Below are 20,566 nucleotides of genomic sequence, written 5' to 3'. Positions count from 1 at the left end.
AAGGAAGGAGTGGCCGCCGAGGTAAAATTTGCGAAAGGATGGGATCTAGGATTGATCTTCGACATGCCGGGAACAAGGCCACACATTACTCTGAGAGTGGCCAGAGGTCACAGAACTAGAGAGATGGGCCCAGTGATGCTCAAGGCCCTGTGCGTCAAGTGGAAGGACACAGGAAATGATCGACTCCAAACGGCTATCAGTAAAGGAGGAGAGCCAATGTTCAGGATAAAATTGGACAACCCAGTCACCGTGTGGGGAGTCCCACAGATAATCGAAATCATGGACACAGAACCGCAGGAGAGAGAGGAGATACCCTATGTTGAAGGATGTCCATATGGGAATCAATTTTGCCTCTATCGCCTGTTCCCAGGAGCGGGGCGCCGCTGCTGGGACAAAACGAGACATGTACCGTTCAGCAAAGAAGACGCAGAATGGAGCATGTACATGCGACATCTGTCATGGTGCCCAAAGAAAAGGGAAGCACAACCAGCAGTATATCTCCCGGAGAAGGTTTATGACATACCCTACGTCAAAGGATGCCCCTACGGCAACCCATACTGCATGTATGGCCTGCTGGGAGGAGCAGGATATCGATGCTGGGATAAGGAGAACCATGTGCCTATCGACAAGTCCGACCTAGAATGGGAGGAATATAAGAAGTACTACCTAGACGGCGAAACGGACAAGAAGACAGGGAGGCCGGGACCGACCCCCTGGAAAATGATGATGCTACAAGAGGCGACAGAAACAGACGCCGAACGGGCAGAGAGAATATTGAGAAAAGTGCCGCCTGCGGTATGGTCGCAAGGAGATGGTGACATAGGGCTGGTCAAGTCAGCAAGCCCTGTGGAGTTCAGACTGAAACCAGGAGCGACGCTGCCTTTCCAGCCGCAGTACCCCATTTCAGCAGAAGCAGCTGAGGGGATAAGAGGGACAATCGAAGACCTCCTGGGAGCAGGAGTCTTAGAGGAAGTCCCAAGTGCAAGGTGCAACACACCCATATTTCCCGTGCTAAAGGCAGATGGAGTGCGATGGAGGATGGTCCAGGATCTCAGACCCGTCAACGAGCGCATTGAGGACTACCCGGCGGACGTCCCACATGCTAACGTACTAATGACCAACATTCCGGCAAGTGCAACAACGTTCTCCGCCATTGATCTGGTTCAAGCATTTTTCACAATACGGGTGGCCCCTGCAAGTAGGGAATTTTTCGCCTTCAAGTATCAGGGCAAGACGTTCCAGTACACAAGGCTCCCACAAGGGTTTAAGCACTCACCGCACATCTTCAACCAAGCCCTCAAGGAGGACTTAAAGCACATCACATGCCAAAGCACGATTCTGCAGTATGTTGACGACGTCTTGGTATGCTCACCGGACCAGGAAACGTGTGAAAGGGATACGGCCCACGTGCTGACCGTTCTGGCCGAAGGGGGGTACAAAGCATCAAGGAAAAAGCTACAATTTGCACAGCCCCAGGTGATCTACTTAGGTCGCCGGATCTCACATGGGCACAAGGGCATCGCCCCGGAACACATTGAGGCAATTGCCAAGGCACCGAAGCCAAACACGGTGAAGCAAATGATGTCGTTCATTGGACTTATAGGTTTCAGCAGCGACTGGGTGGAGTGCTATGAACAAAAGATAGCCCCACTACGAGCCATGATCGTGCAGGCTGGAACCAGCCACCTGAGGAATCGTCTCACATGGACAATGGACGGAAACGAGGCGTTTGAACGCATCAAAGGAGAACTACAGCAAGCACCGGCACTTGCACTGCCGGATTACCAGAGACCCTTCTATCTGTATGTGTCGGTCAGGAAGGAGGCAGGAAAGGACGCGTACATGACCGCAATCATGGCACAAACACAGTGCCACGGACGCGGCAAGCAAGCAATTGCCTACTACAGCTCAAAGCTGGATGCAGTGGCCCAGGGCTACCCACCATGCTTCCAGGGTCTTGAGGCCGTATATTCGGCTTACGTCAAAGCCTCTAACATCACCATGGGATGGCCAGTGGTGATACACACCAGTCACGCAATAGCACAGTTGGTGGAACAAGGAAAATTCTGTGTGACGCCTCAGAGGCAATTGAGGTATTACAACCTGTCACTCTGCCCTGATGTCACCATAAAGGCATGTGACACGGCAGGAAACCCGGCGGATCTCATCCCACTTGAATATGAGGGCGAGCCACATGACTGCGTGGCTGACTCAATCGCCTTCTCAAAACTGAGGGAAGATCTGCAGAGCGAGCCCTTAAGACAGGGAATCACCTACTTCGTGGACGGCTCTAGCCATAACTATGACAACAGGACACATGCAGGATTCGGCGTAGTGCAGATGACAGGTCCAGAAACATTTGCGACAATTATGAGTGAGCCATGCACACAACCATGTTCAGCGCAACTGGCTGAATTAAAGGCGCTGACAGCAGCGTGCTCTCTGGCGGAGGGACAGGATGCAACCGTACACACGGACAGCGCCTATGCCCACAACGTCTGCCATGTGCATGGCGCTCAGTGGAAACAGAGAGGGTTCAAGAAATCGGATGGGAGCCCCATCCAGCATCTGGAGCAGATTCAGTTGTTGTTAGCAGCGATGATGCGTCCAAAGACGCTGGCAATATGCAAATGCAAAGCACACTGTAAGGGACAGGACTACATTACTCTAGGGAATGCACAGGCAGATGAGGCAGCAAAGGAAGCGGCGTTGGAAGCTAGAAGGTCAAATGCCGCCCCTAAATCTCCACAGGATAACGAACCACATAAAAAACTGCTCAACAGGACGGGGCACAGCGTGCCCTGCCCTACAAAATGCCCCTACCCTTACAACACATGTGTGTGGTGCTCCCAGTGGTGCGATGACGACCACAAGCACCAGGTAGATCCGGTCTGTTGCGCGCTATGCCAGAGGGCCAGTTGCCCCGAGTGCGGGGACAAGCCCTGTGAGGCCAGGTACTCGCCAGGCGTAATTGATCGGTTTTTCACGGCAACCGACACAGTGATACAAGCCCCCGTGGTCCGAACCCTGCCTGACGGACGAACGCTTAGAATTGTGGATCCCATGCTCACGCTTAGCGCTATCAAAGACGCACAGAGTGAGGCACCGCATGCCGAAACACTGCTGTGGGAGGAAAGGGGTGCGTCGAAAGGCAGGAATGGGGTGTGGAGGAGTCACGATGGAAGGGTGGTGGCCCCAAGTAGACTCCTTGATCTCCTCATTCATGATGCGCATGATGTGGATCATTGCGCAAGGGGGGAGGTCAAGCGGCAGATACTTGACAAGGGGTTTTGGGCCCCATACCTTCAAGATCGCATCAATTACGTGCTAAGAAATTGCCACACCTGTGCCACGCACAATTACAGAAACAACATAACAATAGGCATAGGACCACGGCCCCTGGGACACGTGCCACTCCCAGAGGGACCGTTCAAACACCTGGTAATGGACTACATCGACATGGGTCGAACGGTAAACGCGTACAAACACGTGCTGGTGATAATATGCCGCTACTCACGATGGGTAGAAGCCTGTCCAAGCCGAGGGCAGGACGAGAAAACGGTGATTCGATTCCTAGCAAGGGAAGTGATACCCAGATTTGGGATCCCAGAAATAATCAGTAGCGACAATGGCCGAGCGTTTACGGCCAACACGTGGAAAAAGATTGCACAGGCGCTGTGCATCAAGACTCGGTTTGGTTGTGTTTACCACCCGCAGTCCCAGGGGATGGTTGAAAGGGCAAACGGCACGCTGAAAAATAAGATAGCGAAGATCGTCCAAAGCGCACATGACGATCCAAATCTGCCAAACTTAAATTGGGTTGACGCGCTGCCAATCGCGCTGATGAAAATGCGTTGCGAAAAAAATCGAACCACGCATCTGACCCCGCACGAAATGGTGACGGGGCGGGCAATGCCCACGCCACGGTTCAGAGGGGATCAGAGGCCTCCGCTGGAAATTCTAGAACAGGAAGTAAGCAGTTACATTAAACAGCTCTCTCAAGTTCACAGGGCAGTTTTCAACGAGCAGAAGAGAAGAGAAAGAGCTCGGGAGCGGAGGACTGAGCCCGGACCAATCCAAGTGGGAGACTGGGTGTACCTGAGGGTGTTTAAGAGATCGTGTCTCGACCCCAGGGCAGAGGGGCCCTACCGAGTGACCCAGGCCACCCCCCGGGCGGTAAGAGTGCAAGGATCAGATTTGTGGTATCACCTTAACTCTTGTTACAGGGCGGTGCCACCAGAAGGAGCGAGAGGTCCAGAGGAGGTGGAAGACGATGACGGGGACCAGGGCCCGCCAGGACCCCCACCAGACTCCCCCGGGGAGGATGATGGTGGTGGGGAACAAAGGGGAGGACCAGGTGCGCGTAGGAGTACGAGGCGGAGGATACTGCCGGCTCCTACTGATGACCCTGGGCGGAATATACCTAGGGTGCCTGCTGTTCTCCCTCCCCTATCTATACCTACAGGTGCTGGCGATGCTGGAGCCGAGCCAGGCTCGAGGATGGGAAGGCGACATCCACCTGAAGTGGGAGCCACTCCCGAATCCCAAGTATCCAGACCTGCCACCGCCTCGACCAGCGGTGATCCACCAGCTGACCCCACAGCCCACTCTCGGGCCACGACCACACCCGACCTCGCGGGGAGTGACGCCGAAGAAACGCCGAGGCCGGAGGAAGGGGCGCCGCCACCGCCACCACCACACCAGCAAGGGAACGACACCATCGACTTTGGGGACTTCTACGCCGACTGGGATTACCCGTACCCAGCCGACGCCCCCGCTGACGACCAGACTGGAGCACAGCCATCCGCCGCAGAGATTGCTGAGGCCCTCGACGCGCTCAGGCTACCCGCTGTCCTTACGCCTCCCCCCCGGACACCTTCTCGACAGGGCTCGCAACTTCCTGCGGAGCCTGTGGAAAGGCCGACGGACCCAGGGCACAACACGGGCGGTCCCCACTTCGGGGACAGCCACCCAGGGACCGGCCAAGAGACAGGACGAGTACTCCAAGGGATCGGCCTGGACGACTCCCTCGATGCCCACTGGACGGGGGGCTTCGAGGAGGCCATCGATTGGCCCCTCCAGAGATTCCCAGAGGACGACGAAAGCGACGGAGGGGGTACGGACTGCCGCCCCCAATAACGCTCTGCGAGGGGACAGAGTGGAGCTGCTCGACGACGGTGCCCTAGACACGAACAATATTCTGTACATAGAGGGATCAGGAGATGAGATGCCCACCCCAGAGTTAGAAGCATCGGGAAGTAACGAATACATCCCGGTGCTGGACAGTGCAACGACTCCGGGGCTGGACAGTGCAACGACTCCGGTGCTGGACAGTGCAACGACTCCGGGGCTGGACAGTGCAACGACTCCGGGGCTGGACAGTGCAACGACTCAAAGCAAGAATGAGAGCAAAAATGTAAATAGCACAAGCACGCTTCCAGAAAACAGTACAAGCACGCTTCTAGAAAACCTGTCAAGCAAGAATGAGAGCAAAAATGTAAATAATACAAGCACGCTTCCAGAAAACCCGTCAAAGAACCAGACTGATGGGACTCAGGCCAAAGAAAGAAGGAAGAGATCAACAAGCGCTCTGGAGGCGTGGGAGGACAATTCATGGATGCAATGGGCCAAGTACACAGCAAAGACAGTAAAGCCAGAAGGAGGGTGTTATGTGTGCTCAGCAGTGAAACCCAAGCTGGCCATACTACCAGCGCCAGGAAGTGGAGAAGAGGATGCGGTATATCGAGCGTCGGGAAGGCAGTACGAAGAAGACAAGCTGTCTCCCTTTGCATGTTTTGAGCAATTAGGAAGCGAGAAGTTACGTAAGTGGAATACTGGTATAGGCCCCTCATCTGCAGGAAAAAAAGAAGGAAAGAAACCGCACAAGACCCAAGAAAACGAGGCGAGATGTGAAAAAGACTACCCAGGCATAGGAACCAGGGTAGCAAGGAAAACACACCGCCTCTATGAAATACCAGAAGACGTAGAGTTTGAATGCTTTGAAGTACCCCCCAATGAAGGCATGGTCGAGGGGGGCACGAAGGATGTAGGAGCATTTGAAGGACGCTGCGCAGCAAAATGGGTCCACGAATCCGGCTACTTGTTTCGCCTAGTAGAGAGGAGCGAAAGCGGGGAGAGGATCGGAGTCGAAGCAAACATCACGATGTTGGGTGTAAACTGGATGAGCGAACGGGATGTTCCGCTGGCAGACTTGTGGTGGGCCTGTGGAAGACGATGGGGACTGCGAAACACCCTTCCGAAATACTGGAGGGGAAAGTGTGCAAGGGTCACCCTGGCCCAGCAAACCTACATAGTCCCCTGGTCAGAATGCAACTCAACACTGAACTCGACCGGCCCAGGGCGCAACCAGCAGACACCCGTAGAAGGGAACCTGAGGAGAAGTCGGAGGGACGCCAACAATGGAGTATATATGGACGTATTCGGACAGCCCCACAACGTCCCGAGACAGTTCAAAGCACGAGACGAGGTGCTCGCCGGATTTGAAGCCGCCATCCCCGTCTACGGAGCATCCATAGGCATCGCCAAGAATGTTCAATGGATCAATTACATCCACTACAACGCCCTACGGTTCATGAATGCCACAGTGGAGGCGTTCAGCGCGCTTGATAGAAGGCTGAACGCCACCACAAAAATGGCAATGGAAACCAGGATAGCAGTAGACTGGATACTGGCAAAGGAAGGTGGAGTGTGCGCAATCGTCGGGACAGATTCGTGTTGCACGTACGTCCCAGGTAAAGGCGAGAACATGGATGACTTCACAAACGCGATGAACAGGCTCAAGGCCGTCAACAAGGAGGCCCACGAGAACTCTGGATTGGCACCGACATTTGCTGGAATCCCGGATATTTTTGCCCCCGTAACCCAGTGGCTAACGGACACCTTTGGGTCATGGGGGAGTAAGATTGTAGCATTTCTGGGAAAGTTATTGTTTGGAGCAGCCTTAGTGGTAGGAATGTTTTGCTGTATCACTCAATGTTGTGGTAAGGGTTGCTCCAAAGTAGTCGCTAGACAACTAGTGGTCCAAAATATAAGGATGCCCTGGGACGAGGAGGATGCGAGTGAGAGGATCCTTTTAGTACAAACTAGTGTGAAACGAATAATGGAAAGCGAATTCAACGAGGGTTATATAATGGAGAGCGACGGGCAGGAGTTTCCTCCCCCGGAGTTTCCCCTCCCGAATATATACGAGTAGGGGTGGGGTCCTGCGAGTCACCCACCTCTACACACACACTGACGCACACTCACATACACAACGCTGACAGGTAATTTACAAGGCACGTGACTGCACGCCCAGGTGACAGAGTCAAGATACTAGAGTCAAGGGGTATTATGGGCTGTGACCTGATACGAATGAGTCGCCTTAAGTGATCTTGATTCAATTTATATCTTAGTGCTTCGCTATACATAGACGGTAACTTAAGTTTGGAGGTGTAGCCCTCCACTGCAAGGCCATCCAAACCTGGATAGATGTAACCAAAGCTTGCTACCAGAAGTAATCACCTCACCCCAAGTTACCGCGCGTCGGACCTGGCCCGCCTAGTGGTGTGGCAGGTGTGTGGCGCGGTCAGGGCTCGAGGACGGGTACGACCCCATTGGCCAGCAGGGGCAACCTAAGGCAGAGCATGGCGGCCCGTCCCCTCGGTGTAGCGCGCCTGCGGCCGGTGTGCCCACCCATTCTCACGCTAGTGTGAATGCCCGGAGGACTCCGGAGGAGAAAGGGGATGACGCTGCGAGTAACGAAGGGGGGTGTAGTGTGACGCATAGAGGCCGGAAAGGGGCCGTATATACCATTTACTGCTAAAGAAGCCAGTAGGGGATGGGCAAGCGACAGTGGGATCATGAAGTTGTTATGTAACTCCGATTTGGCACCAATGGCCGTTGCATGAAATTTCTTTATGCTCAAAGTGACTAGCGCATTAGCCGCTTTGGGGACAAATCCGTCTCGGGTCCTAGCCATATGTTCGTAACAAGGAATTGGTCTTTCTGTCACTTGATCTGGGCGTCCAGGGCTTGCTTACCGATGTTATTTACTCTTGTAAAGGCAATGATGCCGACACATTTATAAGGTTTAAGATTTTACGCATGCAATAAGGTTTATAATGGTAGACACCATTCCCCGGTAACTCGCTCATGTGCCCATAGCCTGAGGTGTCATGACAATATACAGGGTTATGACACACTCCTTTGTTTAAATGATGCTTATGCTGCATAGCGAGGCTAATTTAGCCTCGAAGGGGGGAATATGTGGTGATATTATCTAGACACATTTAATAATAATGCTTGTGTGTGTGTACTGGTCTATGAGGGAGACCTTCCATTTAATATGCAAACATTTACTGGCAGTCATTGTGCAGCTGTTATGCAAACAATGTACTGGAACATGTAGTCTGCCTGTTATGCAAACATTTACGGGAAGTCATGAGACTGGAACGGTCAGAGGCTAAGAGTGGCTGGTATGCAAAACATTTACTGGAAGTCAAAGAGTGGAAATAAACAAAACAGGGCCTGGGGGGAAAGGTGCTTAGCAGAAAAGGAGAAGCAGGGACTTCCAGAGAGAGGAAGTGAAACCAGATGTTGAAGTGACACATAGAACCAAATCAAAACGTACCCTGCCTGGCAACAGATTACACATAGAACCTGGACACACATTTCTGCCTAGCAACACACATTTTTTAATGTCTATATGAGGAGGAGTTTCCACCAATATCTCAGGTCCCAAAACGCTCTGATTGGCTAAAAGGGGCCTGGTGACGTTCCTGGGGATAGGAACGCCTCTCAGGCCCCCGAGAGTATAAAGGAGAGAGCTCAGGCACATTCAGATCAGATCTCATCGGGGTAGCAGCTGCCACTCACCACTCTATTGCCTGACGGTCCAGTCCTGACTCTGTTTGGATTGTATTATCACTGCAATACGGTGAATAAAGGATCAACAGTCTTCAGCTTCTCTCGTCTTGGTGTTCTCCTTCGGGTCTTTGACATCAGAGTGCTAGTTGGATTGGAGGTTTTTGGAAGTGGATGATTTCCACGACAATATTCCCACGGGTGTTGTTCGGCCGTAGCCACGAGGCCAACTATTGTAAGTTCTGTATGCTATTTAAAGCCGACCTAACGATGAGTCCCTTCATGATGGTGTGTTGCAATGCATTCTGGGTGCGGTGCTGTGATTAGAGTAAAAATAAATCGCTACCAAGGCTCCAAATAGCAACACAATTACACCGTAGCATAATGATGGTATCTACATGTAAACCGAAGCATTGAGAACTGTGTAAGTCTACAGGCAGTTTATTAAAAAGAAAAACAGTACCGTTCACGTCTCGTTCACATACAGACGGGCGCCATCTTGGGAAAACACAACTCTCTGGGATGTGGCGTAAATCTCGCGTGAAACCTTGTTGCTGGAACAGCAGGGAAGAGGCAACAGGATAGGAGCACGAAAGATACACAGGATACACACGGAATTCGAACGAATTTGAAGACATCGAAGAACGAACCCTATTTAGTTTGATGGACGTCCTTATCAGTCTATGGTCTAACTTATGAACGTGTCGGGTCAACGGCAACAATAAGTAAGGTAGGCTAACGTAAACGTTAGCTATTTGTTGTTGTCATATGCAACCTATTAATGTTACCTAACATGCTAGGCATTGAAAATGAATGCGTTAGCAATAGCCACTGCTTTTTTTGAGCTGACAAGCCCTGGAAATGCATTAACGTAATCAGCCAAATTGACTCACTTCTTAAGACCTTTGGTATGGTGTTACAGCGATGTGGAGTCGAAATGTAAATTGTTAGTATGGTTTTAATGTGTAAACAGACCAACCGCGATTTTGCAATGATGTGAATGGAGTCATTTTAGGTACTACTTTTACGAGGTCTGTGGTTCTGTCAAAATTTATCTTATCTTTGAAAAGACTACATGTTTATCTTCCTTAGACTTCGTAGATGTAGTTACTACAATTTGGAGGCAAAATTCGAAGTGTAATATGGTTTTAACCCTTTAGGCGCCAGAGTTTTTTTTTTCGAAACGTTCAATTTTGACATCTTCATTTCAAAAGGCTATATCTTAAAAGTGATAAGAGATACAGACTTTCTGTAAATTAGAGAAATATTAAGGATGACCCAAAGTTTATGTAGGGATTAAATGTTTATATCTAATTTGCATATTATGACGTCATATGGTGGCGGCCATCTTGGATTATAGAATTTTCATGAAAAGTCGCATGTTTGAATGATAAAATGCACCACTTCTTTCCCCCCAAAATGTCCCTCACCTTCTGTATGCTATATTGCACAATACTGAATGCTCAGGTAAATAGTAAGTAGTGAACAAACTTTGTAAATCATTACTAATAAATGGCAGAAACAAACCAAATGTATGTAGCGGTAGACTGGCCTTTTGCTGTAGAGATTTTCCATTTACTACATACAGTAGGCACTCTGATTCCATGTATGGGGCACATATATATTATTCAGATGACACACAAAGACAAGTAGACAAGACCTGTTTAGTTCAAAAGCTCATTTGCCACGGCAAGGCACAGATCAGGAGTGAGATGATGAGACAAGACAAGAGACAATGTTAGTATTTTTTTCTTTTTGTTGTTTTTGTTGATGTTTTTTTGTTTTTTTTCTTAGCTGACAAAGACACACACATCACAAGGACATGAACACACAAAAAGGAACACATAGTGTATGTCCTAAATGATCAGGGAAATAGATAGCAAATCAACAGTGTAAATCATTACTAATAAATGGCTGACTTTTTTTTTTTATGTAGCAGGCCTTTTGCTGTAGAGAAAATGACTCCCTATCCCTATCCATACAGGGCCGGCATTCCCATCATCTTGTGATAGTCTATGCATGACCTAGTGTGTGTGTGTGTGTGTGTGTGTGTGTGTGGGAGGGAGAGGGAGAGAACGTGTCACCACCTCCACCATGCGAGCAGCATGGCCAGATCTGCCTCGCGCGCGCCGAGTGGAGAGAATTTGCGCAGCTCGGACTAGGTCTACTGTCATTCTCATTGCGACTCCCCACACTGCCACTACGTTCCCCCCTAACTTTCCTATGAGCACTTCGACCTCGTCTAACATACCCAGTGGCATTAGACAAAGGCTCCACCACGTTACTGTCGCCGCGATTGTGGAGAGGCGTTCAGAAGACAGAAGCTAGCGCTATGGACATTATGCTACCTCCAGCCTCGTTCGCCACACCACTGACACCCTGCTAACTTCCCGATGAACACTCCGAACCCGTGAAACATTATTCCCACCAGTGACATTGGGCAAACGATTCAACGTTTGTGCTTGGTGTAAGCTAAACTATGGAGTAAACTCTTACTTTGTCCAGCTGCATCATTGCAAGGCAGGGACGCATCTGAAGCCTCACTAAACGAATCACCGTCATTTTCTGAAGGCAGATATTCCCCTTCAGAATCAGGGTCCGTGAATAGAAGACCCAACACTTCATTTCAGGTAAACTTTTTTGATGCCATTAGACGATAATCTAATGCAAATTCTCGCTGACGTTGACAATATCGCTCTGACAAAGTGGCTCACACGCACACTAGCTCCGGTATTGTACGCACTGATTCAATGCAGCTGTAGCGCGAAAGTTTTGTTTAAAGAGTGCCCTTTTTTCGACTCGGGGATGACGTATGACATGTCTGCCATCTAGTGGAGTGGAGGTCGAACGAAATATGACACCCTATTTGACTAAATCGGCCGTTTTATTCAGTACCGCATCTTGTCGATTATAGTCGACTGTGGCGCCTAGAGGGTTAATGTGTAAACAGACCAACCGCGATTTTGCAATGAAGTGAATGGAGTCATTTTAGGTACTACTTTTACGAGGTCTGTAGTTCTGTCAAAATTTATCTTATCTTTGAAAAAACTACATGGTTATCTTCCTTAGACTTCGTAGATGTAGTTACTACAATTTGGGGCCCGTCCCATTTCTCCCCCCTTAAAACTTCCACTTGGTTTTGATTGCCCTCAACATTAAAGTCCCCTCGACAAGGGAAGTGGAGGTGAAGATCTTTCCCTATGAATTGGGACACCACTACATGCAAATTAGCGTAGCGAACGTGCTCACCTACGTCACGCGCAGCGCCGACGTGTCTACCAGTAGTAGCCTGCTACTATTTTCATTCATGAACATGCCGGGTCCAGCGGTTGTGTTGCCTGTTGCGTGGGCTGTGTTAATTTATCTACGGCTGCTTAATCAACATAGAAGACATGTGGAAAGCAGAAGACGCATTCGCCGTCGTCTTGGCCTTGTGGCCGTGGATTTGTTTCAGGTAAGTCAATTTGTTTAAATATTTTCACGTTATGTTCAACTAAGCTGTTGATGTTTTAAAGCTTGCCCAACTACAGCAAGCCTGTTGTGTCGATAAAATAAGCCGACTTACACGTTCAGAATCAGATCACATATGGTTAAATATGTAGCCTTTAACTTTGATGGGTAGTAATTTCCTGTGTGTGACAAGGAGAAAGTAAATAAAAACAAATTCAAGCACACACAACTAGGTTGAGGTTGATACCTCAAAACTGCTGTTTACTGAAAGCAAGAATCACACCATCATGTGGGGGGAGGGACACACATCTGGGCCTCCAGAGATTGGAGTCAGATCAGTAGATTAAAGAGAGAAACATTTATGGCTGCAGATTTGAAATCACAACTCCTTTGCATTTACTATTATTATGGTAAATAATCTACACTGACTGTGGAATGTGTGATGCAAAACATGTTTTTATTAGGCTACTTGATCAAACTGGTTTTGTTGGGCCATGACTTATGCAATAATATTGGTGGTTGTTCATTGTTTTCCAGAGTGACCGTCCATTGACATACTGCAGGTTGAATGTCAACGTGCCCATCCTACGCCTGTGGTTTAATGTGGAGTTAGAGACCATTGGGGACTTCAGGTTAACTAGGCGGGCCTTGCATGCCCTGCAGCGCCTGATGCGGACAGAGCAGGACCATGGCTGGGGCAATGAATTGGAAGTCCTGATGTATGTCTATTGGCTTGCCCATGGACTTTCCTACAGTGTGGTGTCGCGAATTTTCAGTGTGCCCAAATCCACCGTTCACAGAATCATACACAAGGTGGCACAGTTCATTTGGGACAATCTCCATAGAGCCATCGCCTTTCCAAAGCCAGCCGACCTGGATGCTGTGGGTGATGGATTTGCCCAGCTTTCTAAGACACCCGTCCTCAACAAAGCTGTTGGTGCTATTGATGGTTCTCATATAGGAATAAAGCCCCCATCACTTCATCGCCTGGATTACTTAAATTACAAAGGGTTTTACTCAATAAACATGCAAGCCATCTGTGACTCTACTGGAAAGTTCCTGGATGTTTTCGTAGGCTATCCAGGTTCTGTACACGACACACACATCTTAAAAAACAGTTCCTTTTATCTGGCCAGAAAGTATCCACCCAATGGATACTTCATCCTTGGAGATGGTGGATACCCTTGTTTGGAGACACCAATCTGCCTCATCACTCCATATAGGGAACCTGTGAATGGTCGGGTGCAAAGAAAATTTAATCACCGACAGTCAAAGGCACGTTCCATTGTGGAGAGAGCCTTTGGCATTATGAAGACTCGTTGGAGGTCCACACTGTTCAGGGCCGTGGAGGTCAGTCCCACATTTGCACCCCAGGTCATAGCATCCTGTGCCTTCATGCACAATGTTTGTATTGACAATGGAGATCACCTGGAACCAGATGATGATGTGATACGGGACGTGATGGGACCAGAACCTCCCCTACAAGAAGTTCCGGAGGCACACGAAACACCAGGGAATGCCATAAGGGACAGGCTTGCTGCCTTGATTGATGCACAAGCCCCTCATTAGAAAATACAGATTTAAAATTGTAAATAGTTCAACACTCTGAGGGTGTTTTTTTAAATGCAAATGTTCTTTTGTGCTGTTCTGTTGTGGACATATGGTTCGTTGTTTATAATGTTATTTATATTTCTATTAAACTTAATTCTATTTTGACAACATGTTGGTGATGATTCCTTTTATAATGGATCTAGACATGCAATTAGTATTGGTTTGATTGGTCAAGAACCTTTCAACACTCACATTTCCTTTGACCCATTAAGAGGTTTATTTAAAATGAAAGAATGAAAAAAAATATTAACAATTTAAATAACAAAAACAGTTGAAAACGTCCCTGAGGTTTTAATGCCAAATAGGCATGTCAGCAAACATTGCTGAATGAAAATAATGAAACAATATTGCACATTTAAGAACACTGGTAACATCTGATGTCTTAACACAACAGCACCCCAACAGAACTACTGTTCTGGCATTTTGTCTACAAGTTTCTCGAAGAGGGTTAAAAACCTCTCAGTTTTAGCCTTTGTTTCCTCATGCCTTTTTTGTTCCTGAACGGATTCGGCTTTGAGGTAATCAATAATCAAATTATTGCCCCTCTTCCTTTTTTTTGGAGATGGAGTGGTGGGGAGACGAGTAGCAGCTGGAATGGTGGGGGGAAGAGTAGTGGCTGAAGAGGTGGGACGAGCGGTGGTTGGTGTAGTGGGATGAATTGGGGTGGTGGGAGGAAGAGTAGATCCAGCCTCAGAGATGTCTTCCTTGGGGGGTTCAAGTTCGGGCGTGACAATGGCCTGGGGATGGGAGGGGGGGTAGCCCATCAGTATTGCACCAGTTATAGGCTATTTATGAAACTGTTAGTTCCTACTCCTATCAACTTACCATTAACAATGATGTAGGGTCCTCTGCCGGCTTGAAAGATGCCACAATCACGGGAGGATCTATTGCTGGCCTTCCCCCCAAAACGGCGTGCATCGCCTCATAGTACCGGCAATTCGATGCTGTTGTTTCGCCACTGTCTGTACCTGAGCCCGTCTTTGGTTGTTTCAGGTCCTACAGTAACAACATGCACGCACACACACACACACACACACACACACGAGAGAGGGAGCAAAATTGAATCATGTGAAGATGTCGGTGATGAAGACATGAAACAGATCTCTATCCAAAGACTTACCTTGTACCGTTTCTTCAAATTCTCCCACTTCTTGGCTGCCTTCTCTCCTGTCATTTTCCCTTCCAGGTCTTTCACTGCTTTCCTATAAACATACAAATATGATGAATAGCTTGTGTCGAAATGCATTGTAGCTGGGGGTTAGAGCATTATCACACACTGATATTGTTATCAGTTATTGAATTGTACAATCTGGTCACTCACTCCCATAACAGTTTGGAGGCATATTTTTTTTTGGTGAACTTCTCCTCATTTTCAGCCCTGAACCTGATGAGGCCAAAGGTCTGCTCGACAGTCCCTGAAATATAAGACACCAGTTAGTAAATTGCAAATTAACAGAAGAGAACAAGACGGACTTTGGAATGGTCAATACGATCTGATGAGTGTGTTTAATTGCACCAACTATCCCAGTTACGATTAGGATTTAAGTAACCATAATAATATGCTAGTTGGAGTACTCAGAATGACACCGGGATAGCCGACTGTTATGAGAACTTTCCCGTTAGCTTTCGCTTAAGCTTCAACTCAGGTTTCCCCGTCCTCATAAACGCCATATCACGAATATGATTGAACTCTCGATAAGCCCGGGTTATACGTGTTCATGTGAACGCCGGAACACGCATCCTAACTACCCAGATCAGATGCATATTTGATGGGCAGACTCTCTTGAAGCAGTCGGGAGACATCGTCAGATAGCTTCGTGACATATTTTCTAACATTAGTGTTCAAAACTTGACCAACACAAAACTTGTGTTCAAACTAACATATTCCGTAATTTTAACATGCTTATTTGCGAAAATATACTTACAATGGAGTTGTTCTTTTCCAGCGGCATCCGCCATCTTGGTCGAAAAGTTTGGCCGGCTCGCTGAACTCGCAAGGTATCCTGGGTAATTTCATCTCCCACTTCGTTTTAAGCCTGCATCGGTCCTGGCTATGTTTTGAGGGTTGATTTTAAGGGGGAAATAGCACTCCGTCTTGCTCCCTAAAGTAATGGGACACCCTACCCCTACACGTGCACACGCAAAAATGAGGGTTAGGGCAAAAATCTAGGGGTAGGGGAGGTATTGGGACGGGCCCTTGGAGTCAAAATTCGAAGTGCAAATATGGTTTAAATGTGTAAACAAGACGCCTGATGTTTAATATATGTTAATGAATGGGCACAGTATTATTGTGTACAGTAATGGGCTATCAGTAGTATGTATCCAGTTCATGTGTTATGCGATTTACATAAACTAGTAAACAACAGAAATGTTAAAAGCTGGTATTGTGTTTCCTGAATTCTTACATTCAGGCATTCAAGTGAAATGTAATTAAATAGCATATATATACTCTATCAGTGTATGATGCTTGCATGAGGGAAACATCCCAAAACAACGGCACCCATATAATTGCTGTTGTTTTGAGAAGTATTTTTCATGCAAGCATCATGCAACAATGCAAAAACAATGAAACTAGTGTAGGCCTAATTATATTTTACATTAGTAAAGCAGTACCCTGTGCATGCTTTCACAAACTTTTGTGAACAATCTTAGCACTTTAAAGGTGCCATGTGTAAGAATTGAGGTAAAAATATAAAAAAAATGAGCTACACACATCAAAAGAATGAGAAGAAATAAGGGCGATGATGTCATTAAAAAAAATGACAAGGTATAGTGCTGCAGAGATATCAACCTGAATTAGCATGCTAAATTACTAGCCACAGCCCGACAGGTGTCATAATACCAGTTTCCGCCATGGGAGGCAGTATGCGGGCAACATAACCGCCAGCCAAACTGCAATACACATGTCTCGGTTGTTACTCTAGGGTAGACCAACTCACTTTCTGGAGGTATGCTGCCCCCATCTTTTATGGAATGTGGAGTATGAATTGATTTTTGGCGGACATTACACATGACACCTTTAAACATTGACTGTTTTGAAGTGCATGTATAGCAATATAGTAAAAAAATAATAATAATTGTGATATCATTACAATTTGATGGGGGGGTGGGAGGAGGGGGTGGGTTCATGTAGGTGGGCCCTATGACCCCAAAGTATGCCTTGACTGGGCCTCAGGTCAAAGAAGTTTGAGAAAGGCTGATGTAGACGACAAAGCAGCAAGGAGGCGTCGTGTGATCATTTAAACAAGTTTTATGACGAGGTCGATGAGGGCGGGAAAAATCGTACATTTCTGTGCAAACTTTGCCCGCACTTCAGTCACATTCAGTCACATTGTCTTTTAAGAAAATGCAGTCCATTTTTCGGTTCCAGCAGCCAACAACCTCAGAACTGACCCTTCAGGCCTCTCAGGAGGCGCTGGCCTTCTAACCTAGTGACCACCATAGCAACCAGCATGATTGCCCTAGCAACCAGCATAGCAACCACAATATTTATGCGTTTTAGCTTATTGGATGTTGCGTTAATGCAGATAACTTTTGATCCATGTGCCCGATTTTCATAAATGAGGTACCGTTGGAATCCTTGGATGAGGCCGAGTTCCATGCCTCTGATCAAACCCACTCTTGCAGTTCCTCGGAACCGCAAATCTAGTTATTATTATGCTTCCGTCATTGAAGTCTATGACAGCCCGTAGAACTGTCTGGTAAAAAGTAGCACAATGATTGGGGACAGTCCCATGATGCATTTCACCACGTTTCATGCCTGCACCTCGAACGCTCTAGTGCAGGGGGTGCCGCCCCCCCCCATCAACACAGGGGTGCCGCTGTGCCCCCCCCCCCCCCCCCCCCCTCAACACACGGGTGCCGCCGTGCCCCCCCAACCCCTCAACACCTCAACACAGGGGTGCCGTCTGAAAGTAGTATTGCCAAATTTTTTGCCAAGCCCAATTGGGGGAGGGAGGGGGGGCTAGAGTCGACCGGCAGATTTGCATGAACATCAATAGAGGATGAATAGCCTACAGTGGGTACCAGGATTCAGGGATGAGAGGGGGTGCGGACGATATGAGCAGGGGGAAAATAAAACATTTTGGCTAACAACACCATATTGGCTGCTAAAAACACCATATTGACGCAGTTTTCCAAGGGACAGAAATATCAACAGAGAAAGCAGTGCCCGTCATCTGTCTGAACATTGCCTACCTAGGCTATCACTTCACTGCTTGACACTACCCCACATGGAGAAATGTTGCACGTTAACAATAAACCTTTCAGAAATTATTTATTGTGCGAATGGGTTAGCAAAACCATAGGTTTTGGTGAACAGAGATGCAGATCATCACCCTAATTCATTTGTTTGCGCAACAGCCCGTTCTGCGTTTACTCCAGCGAGAGTAAAATAAATGTTTTAAAGGCTGTGTCATAGGCTATTTGCTACAATATTTACCTCTGTTACAACAACTTGTGACTTATGCCCATTCAACTTTTAACTTAAGCCATAGCCTACAACAGTCTAATTTCGCGTTCCATTTTTGGATTAGACTAGCCAGTCTCTATGCTGTGGCAGGGCACACCCAATGAAAATAAATTAACGCAACGCAACACAACACAGAACTCTCTTCTCGCATCAGTCACTGACATTAGAATATATGCATGGGGAAAAACACTTCGAGGATAAGCGGACTTCGGCAGAATTCCAGATATCCAAGATTCAGGCTTTACTTTACAATAACGCACGTCAAGGGAGAATACAGCCTTCAGCTCAGAAGCATCGACTACCATTCTAACTACTACCGGAGGAGACTGGCCTTTTATGCTCAATTTGCAAGGGTGTGGTTCAAGAGGACGTCATAGGTACAGTGGGCAGTGCTTTGACTTGGCCAGCTTCACTCGCGGTCCGCGCGTGGGATCACGCGACTTTAATTTGTATTTTCCCAGTGAGACGCTGCAACAACCGGTAGATGGCTCAAGTGAGCAGGGTGTCTCGTAAAAAGAAATGGAGCCTGGAAAACCCTACACAGACTTCACTACAGACTTTAGCAGACTGGTTTAGAAACAATTTAATAGCCAGAAATATGCCTGCCCTGCCCTAATAAAGAAATATTTGGTTAACTGCGAGTGAATCCCGCTTGCAGCCGTAGAAGAAACGCAGGACAAATTAAACATTCTGGTTTTCTCCGAGTGCAATGATGATAGACAGACATCATTTGGACAAAATATAGAGCATATTAACCTCCGTTGCTCAGCCAAATGCCTTCCTGTTACGTCCTGTTATCACGGAGTTACAGGCGATAAACGATTTTTGATGGTCACAAGTTTACTTCATTAGCGGTTTATTTTTTTGATTATTAAAGAGTGTTTTTCATTTAAAGGTTTGACTTCGTGCTTATTCAGTAGAGCATTTAGTGCTCTTCCCAATCCCAGACGTTCACATTGCATGTTTGTTTGTAATGGATGCAACCGCGAGATAGGCTACGCGTTTGACGGCAATGAGTTGTTAACAGACATGAACCAAGACATATAGCCCAGCAGCAATCTAGGGACTGTTCGTTATTTATTGAAGGGGCCACCGGAGGAATTTTGAGTGCTTCAGTCAAAATTTGCATGACCCTCCCTTGCCTGCTAGAAATTGTTCAATGACCCTCCGACAGAATTGTTAAAAAAGACATGACCCTCCCCTGCCAACTGTCGCTGTCTTCCGCCCGCACTGCTTTGCGCCACAGCCACACACTGTGATAACGTTCTTAAATTAATCTTTCCCGTGAGCTTGCATGCTACCAGTCCTTCCTTTTCAAATGTGTTGCGCCTGTTTGCACAATTTCACAAATAATCATATGTGATTAATAATATGACAAATAATCCCTGTGCACGGGGACCGAAACAGTGCATGCCAACTTTTCCCGTGTTTCTCACGTATTTTAACTTCCCCCCGCTGTCTTGCCGTTTTAATGTTTTCCCGTAGAATATCCCATATTTTAATACTCTCATAACAGCCCTGCCATCGGGCCTCTCTGTGTTGCCCTGTTGCTACCCCTTGCCCTTCGCAAACGCGAGAGACGTCCTGTAGGCTACTGTTGATGAAAATATACCCCGTTTTCTAGCATCTCGGGGTACCGGCTATCAGTATTACACGTCCCCCATGCAAAACGTTTGACCATGGTTATCATCAAGGTGGTCACTTCAGTCAAGCTCGTGCATGAGTAATAACGTCATCCATAGCAACGAAGACTCACTCTTAGACTGTTAGTCAAAGATTCTAGAGCGCTCAGCTCCAGAATCTGTTCAGGAGTTGTCATTTTCCCTTACTAAGAGTAGGTCTAAAATGCTTTGTGAATAACTTAATAAGAGAAACTCCTATAGCTAAAATCTTGTATTGCTATTTAGGAGTAGCCTACTCCTAGTGGTAAGATAAAAGGCTTTGTGAATATGGCCCCTGGTGTCTAACCCAATGCATAGCCCATTTACACAAAATAATGGTCGAATATTAGGCTACTGATGATCATTGTTATTTAAGAACATGCAGAACACCAAAAACATCTTGCTCGTAAAAAATCATCATACCGCACATTGTGGCGGGTCTGTTATTTAACCTACTTACTCTAGGCTGCGCAAACCACAGGCCTTTATTTTGGGCAAGCCTGCATTCGAG

General features: G+C 47.5%; 1 protein-coding gene and 1 long non-coding RNA gene across 4 annotated transcripts in view; one reads left to right on the top strand and one right to left on the bottom strand.

The window, feature by feature from the left end:
• Nucleotides 1-20,566, top strand: part of LOC121695127 (retinoic acid receptor beta-like) — a 245,507-nt gene that overhangs the window by 194,998 nt on the left and 29,943 nt on the right. The gene's annotated exons all lie outside the window — the stretch shown is intronic.
• On the bottom strand, nucleotides 14,643-15,105 carry LOC121695153. The gene is made up of 3 exons (XR_006026037.1): nucleotides 15,051-15,105; nucleotides 14,749-14,919; nucleotides 14,643-14,660 (listed from the first exon to the last, which is right to left on the bottom strand). It is a non-coding gene; the product is annotated as an uncharacterized LOC121695153 (long non-coding RNA).

The sequence above is a fragment of the Alosa sapidissima genome, chromosome 21 (assembly GCF_018492685.1).
Source record: "Alosa sapidissima isolate fAloSap1 chromosome 21, fAloSap1.pri, whole genome shotgun sequence".
NCBI classification, from domain to species: domain Eukaryota; kingdom Metazoa; phylum Chordata; class Actinopteri; order Clupeiformes; family Clupeidae; genus Alosa; species Alosa sapidissima.
This window is presented reverse-complemented; position numbering and strand designations above follow the sequence as displayed.